The sequence below is a fragment of the Capra hircus genome, assembly GCF_001704415.2.
Source record: "Capra hircus breed San Clemente chromosome X unlocalized genomic scaffold, ASM170441v1, whole genome shotgun sequence".
NCBI classification, from domain to species: domain Eukaryota; kingdom Metazoa; phylum Chordata; class Mammalia; order Artiodactyla; family Bovidae; genus Capra; species Capra hircus.
In genome coordinates, this window is record NW_017189516.1 from 34,924,755 (window position 1) to 34,938,483 (window position 13,729).

The 13,729-nt window shown below is 37.9% G+C and overlaps 1 pseudogene; it reads right to left on the minus strand.

Annotated features, from left to right (window-relative positions):
• Window positions 1–11,634: 11,634 nt before the first annotated feature.
• Window positions 11,635–12,183, minus strand: LOC106501876 (annotated as a pseudogene).
• Window positions 12,184–13,729: the final 1,546 nt, after the last annotated feature.

Below are 13,729 nucleotides of genomic sequence, written 5' to 3' on the forward strand. Positions count from 1 at the left end.
CCCATATAGTAGAGCCTTGTTGGTTATCTATCTTATGCAGTATATAGCATGTGTATGTTCATCCCAATCTCCTGACTTATCCCTCTCCCCTACATTTCCCTTTTGGTAGCCATAAGTTTGTTTTTATATATGTAAGTCTCTTTCTGTTTTGAGAATAAGTTAATTTGTACATTTTTTAAGAAAAAAAATAAGATTCTACATATGAATGATAACATATGACATTTATCTAGGTTCATCTTTGTTGCTGAAAATGGCATTATTTTGTTCTTTTTTTCTGACTGAGTAATATTTCATTGTGGGCTTCTCTGTTGGCTCAGCCTTAAAGAATCAGCCTGCCAATGCAGGAGACATGGGTTTAATCCCTGGGTGAAGAAGATCCCCTGAACAAGGAAATGGCATCCTACTCCAGGATTCATGCCTGGGAAATCCCATGGACAGAGGGTCTTGGCAGGCTACAGTCCATGGGGTCACAAAGAGTCTTACATTAGTTAGTGACTAAACAACAACAGTATTTCAATGTATAAATGTACCACATCTTCTCTATCCATTCTTCTGTTGATGGATATATGGTTGCTTCCATGTCCAGCTGCAATGAACAATGAGGTGCATGTGTCCTTTCTGATTATGGCTTTCTCCAATGCATGCTCAGGAGTGGGACTGCTGGATCATATGGTAGTTCCTACCGTAAGTTTTGAAGGAACTTCCATACTGTTCTCCATAGTGGCTATACCATTTCCATTCCCACCAACAGTGTAGGGGGTTTCTCTTCTCTCTATATCCTCTCTAGCATTTATTGTGTGTATACTTTTTGTTGATGGCCATTCTGATCAGTATGAGGTCAAAATGATCAAAACTACCTCCTTGTAGTTTTGATTTGCGTTTATCTGATATTTAGTGATGTTGAGCACCTGAGCACCTTTTCATGTGCTTTGTGATTTTTGGCCATCTATATATCTTCTTTGAAGAAATGTCAATTTAGATCTTCTGCTCATTGTTTGTTTGTTTTTTTTGACATATAGCTGCATGAGCTGATTGTATATTTTGGAGATTAGTCTCTTGTTGCTCACTTCATTTGAAAATATTTTCCCCTATTCTGTGTGCTGTCTTTTTAAAATTTTTTGATGATTTCCTTTGCCCTGTAGAAGCTTATAAGTTTAATTAGGTCCTCTTTGTTTATTTTGATTTTTATTATTCTAGAAAGTGGATCAAAAAAGATATTACTGTGAGTTATGTCATAGAGTGTTCTGCCTATGTTTTCCTGGAAGAGTTACATAGTGTCCAGTCTTACATTTAGGTCTTTGATCCATTTCAAGTTTATTTTTGTGTACGATGTTAGAGAATGTTTTAATGTAATTCTTTTATATGTAGCTGTCCAGTTTTCCTTGGAACCCCATATTGAAGATACTGTCTTTTCTACATTGTATATTCTTGCCTCCTTTGTGGTAAATAAATTGACCGTAGCGTGTGAGTTTAAATGAAGTTTTCAGTTGTTAGTGAGCTCTTATGAAATCAGATGTCTGACCCTTAAAAGTTGATAATTTTCCCACCTGGCATGTCGATTTTTTAGTGGGTCAGTTTCAACTGTAAGACTGATAAGGCAAGTGAACTTAGGAAAACTCTGCCATTGTAGTGTAAAAATAGCCAGGTGTAACAGCACCCCAATGACAGGCTGTCATCAAATGATCATGGCTGTGTTCCAATACAATTGTATTTAGGGCTGTTGAAATTTGCATTTTAGACAAATTTTTACATGTCATCCAGTACTGCTCTTTTAACATTTCCCAGTCATTTAAGAATACAAAATTCATTTTCAGCTTGTAGGCTGTACATAAATAGATGGTGGGGCAGATTCAGGTTGTAAGCCATTGTTTGCTAACCTCTGTTTCCGATAACATGTATACTTTGAAAACTGTAGAAATGAATTACTACAACCAAATAAAAATTTACAATTGAAACTGATGAATGTAGTAAAGAAGCACAGATGGGACATCATCATGCAGCTTATTATACTGCACACAATTCCAAATCCTTATCTGACTCTCAGTTTATATATAGCTGTGTCAATACCAGTTGCCGCTGGAGAATTTGTTCTCAAATTGAAAAATTATTCCACAAGATTTAAGGCCTACCAAGTCACAAAAAATAGAGTCTAATTCAGTGGCCATTTCTGTAGAATGAGACACAGTTCTAGATAAATATTGAGATTGCTGTAATAAATTTGTTTGCAAGAAGAAAGGAAGATATATGTAATTGTGTTAAATCATTTCATAATTGCTTGACATTTGTAATTTATTGAGTTTATAGTTTTGAATTGTATATGTATAGTTTCATTTGTGAATTTTATAGAGAATGACTTTGCATTTTTTTATATTTGTTATGACTTGAGAAATAAGTACTACAGTGACAAACAAATAACTCAAAATGGATCAACAGGCCTAGTGGTAAAGTACAAAATTGGAGGTATTCTTACCTCTCCAGACTGGAAAAGGTGCTAAAATTAGGAGATTCACTGTTACGAAAGCACATGGAGGGAAAGCCAAGGCTGTCCCTGTGCAACAGAGAGAAGATGAAACAAAGGAATGTCACAAGGTTTTCAAATCCTATACAGGAAACAGGCTAATACAACTACTCAGATACAAACATATGCTACCCTTTAAGAAAAACGAAGACGAGATCGGGCGCGTTCAGGGTGGTATGGCCGTAGACAAACGAAGAATAGCTTTAAAAGAAGAATCTTGGGCTTAGAGCATGGAGCCTTCAGTGCGGAAGGGGAAATCTTGACCCACAAAAAATTCCTCCTAGGCCTGGCAGCCTAATGAAATATCCATACTGGGCTTTGAAATTGCTTGGAATCAGTGACCTCTTTGTTCTTGTGTGGTTTTTTTCCCCCCATTTTGGAATAGGAATGGCTAAAGCTCTTAGACTTGATTTGTTCCAGCATTGTTTTTTGAAAAGACATAACTTGTTTTCTGGGCTTCCCTGGTGGCTTAATGGTAAAGAATCCACCTGCCAATATAGGAGACACAGGTTTGATCCTTGGTCTGGGAAGATCCCCTGGAGAAGGAAATGGCAACCCACTCCAGCATTCTTGCAGGGAAATCCCATGGACAGAGGAGCCTGGTAGACTACACAGTCCATGGGGTCACGAAAGAGTCAAGCACAGCTAGACGACAACTTGTTTTCTAGTTTTACAGGTATAGAGATGGACAAGTATGTTGTCCTAAGATGGGTCATATGCAGAGTCTCACTCTCTGATTTAGATAATGCTAATAATTAGATTTTGGACTTCTAAACTCATTAATTATATTTATATGAAATTTGGGGCTTGGTTTACACTGTAAAGGATTAAGATTCAATAGGATGTTGGGATGGATGAACGTATTTTGCATGTGGGGTATATGTGAATCTTTGGGGCCAGAGGGAAGAAAAACTATGGTAAGCTGAAAAATACACTACCAAAAATATTTACATATGAATTTCTTAAACCCATGAATGTAATCTTATATGGTGAAACTAAGACTGTCTTTATATGTGGTTACTTTTAAGATCTTGAGATGGGAATATTATGCTGGATTATCTAGGTGGACTCTAAATGCAGTCAGACACTACCACTTATGAGGGAGATAGAGGTTTCACACTCAGAGAGGAAAATGTAATGGGCAGATAGAACAAAGATTTGAAGATGATGGCCTTAAAGACTGGAGGGCTGTACGCAGAAACCAAGGAAAGCTAGCAGCAAACAGAAAGTGGAAGGAGAAAGGAAGATTCTCCCCTGGATCCTCCGGAGGATATATATCATATCTGACACCTTGATTTAGGCCGAATGAACATATTTTGGTGCTTCTGGCCTCTGGACCTCTAAGAGAATAAGTATGTGGTTTTTGTTTATGGTGGGAGTGGTGGGGGGGTGGTCATCAGTTCAAGGCAATTTGTTACCACTGGGAGATTATTTAAAGTGGAAGCAATCCAAATGCCCATCAAATGATGAATGGATATAGAAAGTGTGATATTACCATCTAACAGAATATTATTCATTAATAAAAAGAATAAAGTAATAATGTGTTCTGCAACGTGAATGGACCTTGAAAACATGCTGAGTGAAAGAAGCCAAAAAGGAACACATTGTACAGTTCCATTCATATGAAATGTACGGAACAGACAAATCTATAATACACAGAAAGCAAATTAGTCTAAGATTGGGCAGGTAGGGATGTTGGGAAATGCTAGCTAAGCGGAGTGGAGTTTATTTGGGGGACAATGAAAATATTCTAAAATTTATAACTATGGATATACTAAAAGTTCTTGGATATAAATTCAGAGGGTAAAGTATATGGTATATGAATCATACCACAGTAAATCCATTTTTTCAAAAGAAAGCTCTGCAGTGTGCTGAGAAAAAGGCATGAAATTATATTGAGAAAGACAAGTCCCATGATCTTCAATGTCAAGCTGGAGACCTAAGAGTGCTGATGGTATAGTTCCAGTTCAAGTCCAAAGGCCTCAGTTCCAGTGTAAGGGTCAGCAACCTCAATAACCAGTAGAAGGTAATGTTTCAGTTCAAATCCAAAAGAAAGAAAAATCCCCCCTCATTTAAAGAAGGGTCAGCCGTTTTGTTCTAGTCAGACCTTCAATTGATTGGATGAGGCTCACTACCATTAGGGAAGTCCCTCTGCTTTCTTTATTTATTCTACTGATTCAAAGGTTAATCTTATCCAGAAACACCCTCAGGGACACACTCATAATAATATTTGCCCAAATATCTGGGCATCCCTTGGTCCAGTCAAGTTGACAAATAAAATTAAACATACTTATGTAAGTCCTTTGTCACAGATACATATTGTAATGTTTTTCCCATTTGCAGTTTGTCTTTTAGTTTTAAATTTTAATTGTCTATTTGATCACCTTTTTTATTTTCACTTGTATGTATTTAAGATCAGCATGTTCATTCCTGCAAAAATAAGGCAGTAGCCTTTTCCCAATAGCCTTGGGAAATGCTAGCTAAGTGAAATAAGGTTTATTTGGGGGATAGAGAATATATTCCAAAATTCATTATAATACATTTTTGGGGGGATTTTGAGAGAAATTACATTGAATCTGTGAAATTACATTGACTCTGTGAACTCCTTGGGGGCCTTTACCATATTTACAATATTAAATTTTCCCATAAATGAACAAAAGATGTCTTCTCACTCGTATTGATCTAGTTGAAATTATTTTAGCAATGTTTGTGGTTTTCACAGTAAAAGTCTTGGATCTTCTTGGTTAAACTTATTCTTAAGTATTTTCTTCTTTCTGATGCTCTTAGTGGAGTTGTTTTCTTAATTTCATTTTCAGATTATTCGTTGATCAGGTATACAGTACAATTTATTTTTGTGTGTTGAAGCTGTGCTCTGACATTTTCCCGAACTTATTGCTCCTAATTTTTTCTTTCCTTTGGGATTCTCTTTATATAAGGTTGTATCATCTGTGAATAATTTTACTCCTTCCATTTTAATTAGAATGTCTTTTCCTCCTTGCCTACATGCTAAGGCTAGAATGTCTGGTTGAATGGAAATAGCAAAAGCTGACATTCTTTCCTTTTTCCTGACCTTAAAGGGGAAGCTTTTGTTGTTTCACCTTTGAGTATGGTGTTAGCTTTGAGTTTTTCAAAACTGCCCCTTTATCATATTGAGGAAGTTCCCTTTTCTTTATAGCTTGTGGAATGTTTTAATGATGAAATGGTATTCGATTTTGCCAATTTTTTTGTGTGTGTCTGTTGAAATGATTGTGTGCTTTTTCTTATAATCATTCTGTTAATAAGATTAGTTGATTTTTGTGTATGGAACCAACCTGGCATTCCTAGGGAAAATTCTACTTGGCCAAGGTATATGATACTTTTAATATGCCACTGCATTCAGTTTGCCAATACTCTGTTGAGAGTGTTTTATATCTGTACTCATAGGGGATATTGTTCTATACTTTTCTTTTGATGTCAGTATCTGACTTTGGTATCAGTTAATACTTGTCTTATAGAATAAGTCAAGAAGTGTTCCTTTTTTTTTTTAAGAATTTAGGAAGAAGTAGTATTCTTTATTTTTTTATTTTTTTAAATTTTAATTTATTTGTTTTAATTGGAAGCTAATTACTTTACAATATTATAGTGGTTTTAGCCATATGTTGACATGAATCAGCCATGGGTGTACATGTCTTCCCCATCCTAAACCCCCCTCCCATGTCCCTGCCCATCCCATCCCTCTGGGTCATCCCAGTGCACCAGCCCGGAGCACCCTGTCTCATGCATGCAACCTGGACTGGCAATCTGTTTCACATATGATAATATACATGTTTCAATGCTATTCTCTTCAGATTGTCCCACCCTTGCTTTCTCCCTCAGAGTCCAAAAGACTGTTCTATACATCTGTGTCTTTTGTTTCTGTTGCATTGATCTCTGCCCTAATTTTTATGATTTCTTTCCTTCTACTAACCCTGGGGTTCTTCATTTCTTCCTTTTCTAGTTGCTTTAGGTGTACAGTTAGGTTATTTATTTGACTTTTTTCTTGTTTCTTGAGGTAAGCCTGTATTGCTATGAACCTTCCCCTTAGCACTGCTTTTACAGTTTCCCATAGATTTTGGGTTGCTGTATTTTCATTTTCATTCATTTCTATGCAGATTTTTATTTCTTTTTTGATTTCTTCTATGATTTGTTGGTTATTCAGAAGTATGTTGTTTAGCCTCCAGATGTTGGAATTTTTAATAGTTTTTTTTCCCTGTAATTGACAGCTAATCTTGCTGCATTGTGGTCATAAAAGATGATTGGAATGATTTCAATTTTTTGAATTTAGCAAGGCTGGATTTATGGCCCAGGATCTGATCTGTCCTGGAGAAGGTTCCGTGTGCACTTGAGAAAAAGGTGAAATTCACTGTTTTGTAATGAAATGCCCTGTAGATATCAATTATGTCTAACTGGTCCATTGTGTCATTTAAAGTTTGTGTTTCCTTGTTAATTTTCTGTTTAGCTGATCTATCCACAGGTGAAGTCGGGTATTAAAGTCTCCCACTATTATTGTGTTATTGTTAATTTCCCCTTTCATACTTGTTAGCATTTGTCTTACATGTTGCAGTGCTCCTATGTTGGGTGCATATTTATTTATACTTGTTATATCTTCCTCTTGGATTGATCCTTTGGTCATTATGTAGTGTCCTTCTTTATCTCTTTTCACAGCCTTTATTTTAAAGTCTATTTTATCTGTTATGACTATTGCTACTCTTGCTTTTTTTTGGTCTCCATTTGTGTGAAATACCTTTTTCCAGCCCTTCACTTTCTTCTTTAAAGGTTAGGTAGGATTCATCCTGGACTTTTCTTTGTTGAGAAGGTATTTATTACTGATTCAATCTCTTTACTTGTTATTGGTCTTTTCAGATTATTTCTTAAGTTTTGGCAGTTTTTGTTTCTGGTAATTTGTTTCAACTAGGTTATCACATTTCTTGACACAATTTTCTTCGCATTTTTATAGATACTTTATTTTTTGTAAAATCAGTAGTAATGTCCCCATATTCATTCCAGGTTTTAGTTCCTTGTTTTACTTCTTTAGTATAACCTAAAGATTTTTACTGTTGTTGATATTTTTAAGGAAAGAACTATCAGTTTCATTGATTTGCTACTTTGTTTTCCCATTCTCTACTTCATATATCTCCATCCTAAACTTTTTTATTTCCTTCTTTGTGCTAGTTCATCTAGTTTAAGATGTAAAGTAGTATTTGAAATGTTTCTTTATAAGTTTAGGCTCTTATAGTAATAAATTTTCCTCTAAGCAAGGCTTTACATGCATTCCTTTCAATTAAGTAATTAGTAACAAGGGAAGACTTACTTCTGCTCTTTATTTTCTGTGTATCTTATTTTTGTTCCTCATTCCCTCTATTGGTAACTTCTTTCAAGTTTGATTTTTTGTAGTGAACCATTCTGATTCCCTCTCATTGATTTTCTGTGTTTCTTTTTATTTACTTTTTAAATGACTACCTTGCAGATTGCATTTAATATCTTCAGTGTAGAGCAATGTATTTTGAATTAGTAGTAAATTAGTTTCAAGTGTACAAAATATGCCACTACACAGCTCCATATTCCCCCTTTTATGTTGTTGTCAGAAATTAAATCTTAAATATATAGTGTTCCCATTACTATACATTTATGACAAATATTTATGACTTTTTAAACATCCTGGAGGATAAAAGAAGAGTTCTCAGTGAAATATACAATAATAGTGGCTTTTATATTTATTTATGTAGTTACTTTTAACAATATTCTTTATTTCTTCATATGGGTTCTTGTTACTGTCTATAAATAAACAAATAAAGATATACTCAGCTCCATTAGTAATTAGAGAAATTTTTTAAAAATCACAATAAGGTACTACTTAAGACCTAGTAGAATGGCTATGAGTTAAAGTAAATAGGCAGATTTGTGTATTGCCAAAACATTACAGAAATTGGACCTTCACACATTGCTAATGGAAATGAGAAATTATGTGGACACTTTGGAAAACAGAATTGCAATTTCTTTTTTTTAATTTATTTTTAATTGAAGGAAAATTGCTTTACAGAATTTTGTTGTTTTCTGTCAAACCTCAACATGAATCAGCCATATGGATACCTGTGTCCCCTCCTTCTTGAACCCATCTCCCATCTCCCTCCCCATCCCACCCGTCTTGATTGATACAGAGCCCCTGTTTGCATTCCCTGAGATATACAGCAAATTCCCATTGGTTATCTGTTTTACATAGGGTAATGTAAGTTTCACCGTTACTCTCTCCATACATCTCACCCTCTCCTCCCCTCTCACTGTGTCCATCAGTCTATTCTTTGTGTCAGTTTCTCCATTGTTGCCCTGCATAAATTGTTCGGTACCATCTTTCTAGATTCCATATATATGTGTTCGTATATTTATCTTTCTCTTTCTGACTTCACTCTGTATAATAGGATCTAGGTTCATCCACCTCATTAGAACTGACTCAAATGTGTTCCTTTTTATGGCTGAGTAATATTACATGGTATATATGTACCACAACTTCTTTGTACAATCATCTGTCAGTGGACATCTAGGTTGCTTCCATGTTCTAGCTATTGTAAATAGTGCTGCAATGAACAATGGGATATATGTGTCTTTTTCAATTTTGGTTTCCTCAGGGTTGTTGGAATTCCCTAGTGGCTCAGATGGTTAAGAGTATGTCTGCCATATGGGAGAACCAGGTTTGATCCCTGGGTCGGGAAGATCCCCTGCAGAAGGAAATGGCAACCGCTCCAATATTCTTGCCTGGAAAATCCCATTGACTGTAGCCTGCCCAGCTCCTCCATCCATGAGGTCACAAAGAGTGGGACATGACTGAGCGACTTTACTTCACTTTCTTTCCTCAGGGTATATGCCTAAGCATGGGATTGCTGGGTCTTATGGTGGTTTTATACCTAGTCTTTAACGAAATCTTGATACCATTTTCCATAGTGGCTGTATCAATTTGCATTCCCACCAGTAGTGCAAGAGGGTTCCTTTTTCTCCACACCTTCTCCAGCATTTATTGCTTGCAGACATTTTGATGATGGCCATTCTGACCTGTGTGAGGTGATACATCATTGTAGTTTTGATTTGCATTTCTCTAATAATTAGCAGTGTTGACCATCTTTTCATGTGTTTGTTACCCATCTGTATGTGTTCTTTGGAGAAATGTCTGTTTAGGTCTTTTTCCATTTTTTGGTTGCATTGTTTGTTTTTCTGGTATTGAGTTGTATGAGCTGCTTGTATATTTTGGAAATTAATCCTTTGTCAGTTGTTTCATTGGCTATTATTTTCTCCCATTCTGAGGGTTGTCTTTTCACCTTGTTTATAGTTTCCTCTGCTGTGCAAAAGCTTTTAATTTTAACTAGGCCCCACTTGTTTACATTTATTTTTATTTAGATTGGCAGTTTCTCATGAAGTTAAATATAGGTTTACCGTATGCCATTGCAATCTCAGTTGTAAAGTATCTTGCCAAGAGAAGTTAAAACATTCTTTTTAAATATGTATGTGAAAGTTCACAGTAGCAATATTCCCTAAAGCCTAAAGTAAAACAACTCAAATGTCTTCCAAGTGGTGAATGAACAGAAGTACCATATCTATGGAGTAGAATATTATTCAGCAATAAAAAAGAATGAAGTAGCAATATCTAACACAGGTAAACTGCAAAAACACTATGCCTAATGAAAGAAATCCAACAGAAAAGAACGCATATTGTATGTTTCCATTTATAGTAAATGTCTTGAAAAGGCAGATGTCTAGAGACCTAAACTAGACCAGTATTTACCAGGGTCTATCTGGGGATAGTATTACAGAGAGACTGTAAATGGGCATGCAGTATCTGGGGTGTGATGAAAATGTTCTAAAATTCGTTGTGATGATGGGTTGTACATCTCTGTAAATATATTAAAGTCATTGAATTGGGTGATTTCAGCATCACTATCAAAGAAAGAAACCCCACGGACCTCTCTCTCCATAGAAACACCCATTGGATAGAGATGATTGGGAGCCTGGGAACAGTGACAGAATGAATAATTCATAATAAATGTTTTTATATACTTCAATTTCTGAATCTTATGGATGTTTTACTACTTCTAAAACTTAACACAAATAAATTCACTCTTCCAGGGAAGGAAAAAAGGTACAGATAACTCTTTCAGGAAGCCTAATTTTGACTTTAAAGTGTGCCAGGTGAGGATTAAGAGACCTATGTGTTTAGTGAGCATCAAGTATGAAATAAGTCATTTGGGGCTGGAAACAACAGAGAACATGGACTTAGGGTCTGAACACCTGAAAAAACATACAAACACCACATATAAACCTATCAATTAAAAAAAATAAAACAGGGATAATGCCATTCATCCTACAGGAATATTGCCTAAATGAAATCACGTATGTAATAGTGATTACATAGCTCATGGAAATGAGATGGCAACAGAGCAGAAAATAGGCAGTTTATCCCTTCTGAAGCCAGATAATTCTAGCCTCCATTCACCAGGGCTGCTCTTCACTTTGAAGTTGTCAAAGAGGGATTTGGCCAAGCTGACTTTTGGACCCCCCATCTTGCTACCCAGAATTAAGCAGTAACATTTCACGTAAAGTGAAAACTCCCTTCACTTCAACACTTGCCCAACCCCATCCCCTTCACTCTTTCCCCAGTTCAACCCCAATTATGATTTTCAGGCCATGTTTTTATACTTTAACTCTGCTCAGACATCCGCACTCACCAGGGCCTCAGACCAACCCCAACCCAACATTGTTTTACTAGGGGAGGAATGATTTTGTGTTTTCCATGGCCCCATGGAACACCTTCCCTCTCCATCGGTGAAGATCCTAAGCTGCCTGTGGACAGGGCCTGGGTAGCTGGAGAGACTCTTGTATACCTGTTTTAAAGTTCAAAAGTGAGAGATTTGCACATAAAAATTAGAGACATTTATTTATGCATCAACTATTAACTTTATTTGAAGAACCAGTAACTTTATGTGAAGAACTGCCAACACTGCAAGAAAAACACTTCAGTGAAGTTTTTCTGCAAGGGCAATCCTGCAGACTTCATGGCAGGCAGGGTGACCTTGGGCAGTCACCCGGGACTCAGGGGAAAGTCCAGTCTAGGATCAGTCCTCCTTGTCGCCGTCGCCCAAGGTGAGCTTGTCAAAGACGTACTCTGCCAGGCTGCCTTCCGGGGACCCCACGTTGCTCAGGTTGCTGACATGGTCTCCCAGCTCCTTGATGAACTTGACCTGCTGGTCCAGGTAGCCGGTCCCCAGGAAGTGGCACAGGTGGGCGTCGCTGCTGTCGGTGGCCAGCTTGTGCAGGTCGAGCAGGCTCTGGTTGACGCTCTTCTCCAGGTGCAGGGTGTCTTGCATGGCCTGGAGTGCGCTCTCCCACTGCTGGGTCTCGGGCATTCTGATGTCGAGGAAGGAGATGCGGCCCCCACGCCGGTTCTGCAGGAACATCAGGCTCTCGGCTGTCTTGCTGTGCTCGTGAGAGCGGAGCAGGAAGAAGCGGCAGAAGTGCTTCAAGCCCACATCATCACGGTCGAGGTAGAAGGCCACGGCCAGGCACTGGAAGGAGGCGTGGAACTCCAGGGCAGTGTGGCTGTTGAGCACGGCCTCACACTCAAGGCGGTAGTTCTGACGAACCTGTGAGGGCGGTGTGGGCATCATGGCGGGCGACTCCAGGGCCCAGGGAATGGGGGCTCGGTCGGCAGGTGTGCGGGGCCGGCATCGGCGGGGGCGCAAGCGCCAGCGGCCTCCTCGGAGCCTTCCCATGGTGGATGATGTGGGCGACCAGAGGCGGGCTCTGGGCCAGATGACAGGTGGCTGGGTGCGTGCTCTAGGATGGATGGGTAATGGCGTCCGTTGGGCTAGGTCAGTGCCTGGGCTTGAGATTGGTTAAGGAAGAGGTCACGTGGGTGGGCGGGATCCGTGGGCAGGCGGGGTCTATGGTCTTGACCCTCCTCCTTTCGCCTGGTGACGTAATGGCTGTTGAGAAGGAACTATAAGACTATTTCAACAATCAGGTCCTGGAAAATAACCCAGAAAAGCTCCACTCCTTGTCTCTCTCCAGGTCCTTCTCACCTCTACTTTCTGATTCAAGTGAAATAGTAAGACTACAGTGTGTAGAAGCTAGTCTCCTGAGGGGCTGATGAGAGGCTGGATAACGTGTCATTTACGTGTGGAAGAAGCCTCTTCGGGGTGGGCTTTGACCAATGAGAAATGGGAGGTTGAAGAGAGCCTGTAAGATAAATACCAATGCTACCCTCTTCCACACTGCCAAGTGACCTGAGGAATGATTTCAGATTCTAAATCTCTAGACAAGCCTGTTCAGTGAATGATCTGCTGAGTCTTTGTGGCTCATGAGGAAGCAGTGGCCTGCGTGATAAACATGTAGGATTACATTTCTTCACATCTTTCCCTGCCTGATGTTTCATTTTTCTGCCCCTTATTGCTGTGAGTTCACACGTTCTACCAAAATCAGCATCTTAACAGCATTTAAGCTGAGTCTCAGTGCCTGTGTTCTAAAAGTCAAGGCTCAAACTCCTGTGTTGGTCATTCTGGGAATTTCCCTATCTGTTATATGTCTTATTATCTATTATTTTATTTTCTCATATATTTTCTACCTATTACTTCTTTGAGAATTTCCTCTTTGTTCCTTTACTAGCTGGTTGCGATTTCTGTCTTCCCTTGGTCCTATTGTATTGCGGCAGGATTGCTTTGACAATTAACCATCTCTCTAATTTGCTATTCAGCAGTGCCTATTCTATTCTTCTATTTATTGGACTTTTTATTCCAACAATAAGTGTTTTCATTTTCATGATCTCTAGTTTATTTTTATGGATTTTATATATATATATATATATATATATATATATATATATATATATATATATATATATTACTGCCTGAGGATATTAAGTGTATTTATTCTGAAGTTTTGGTCTTACTCTACTAATGCTTTATCTTTGAGTTTAAGTAAGGTTTTTGTTACGTATTTTTATTTTGAAATATTTTCAAAGTTTCAGAAAAGTTACAAGGATAGTGCAAAGAACTTGTAGTTTCTGAACCATATGAGAATAAGTTGTTGACCTGATGTTTCTTCAGCCGAAATACTTCAGTGTCTAATTTCTGAAAACATGGAAATTCTCCTGTAGCTGCAATACAACAGGCAAAATTGAGGAATGAACTTTGATGCATTACTACCATCAAA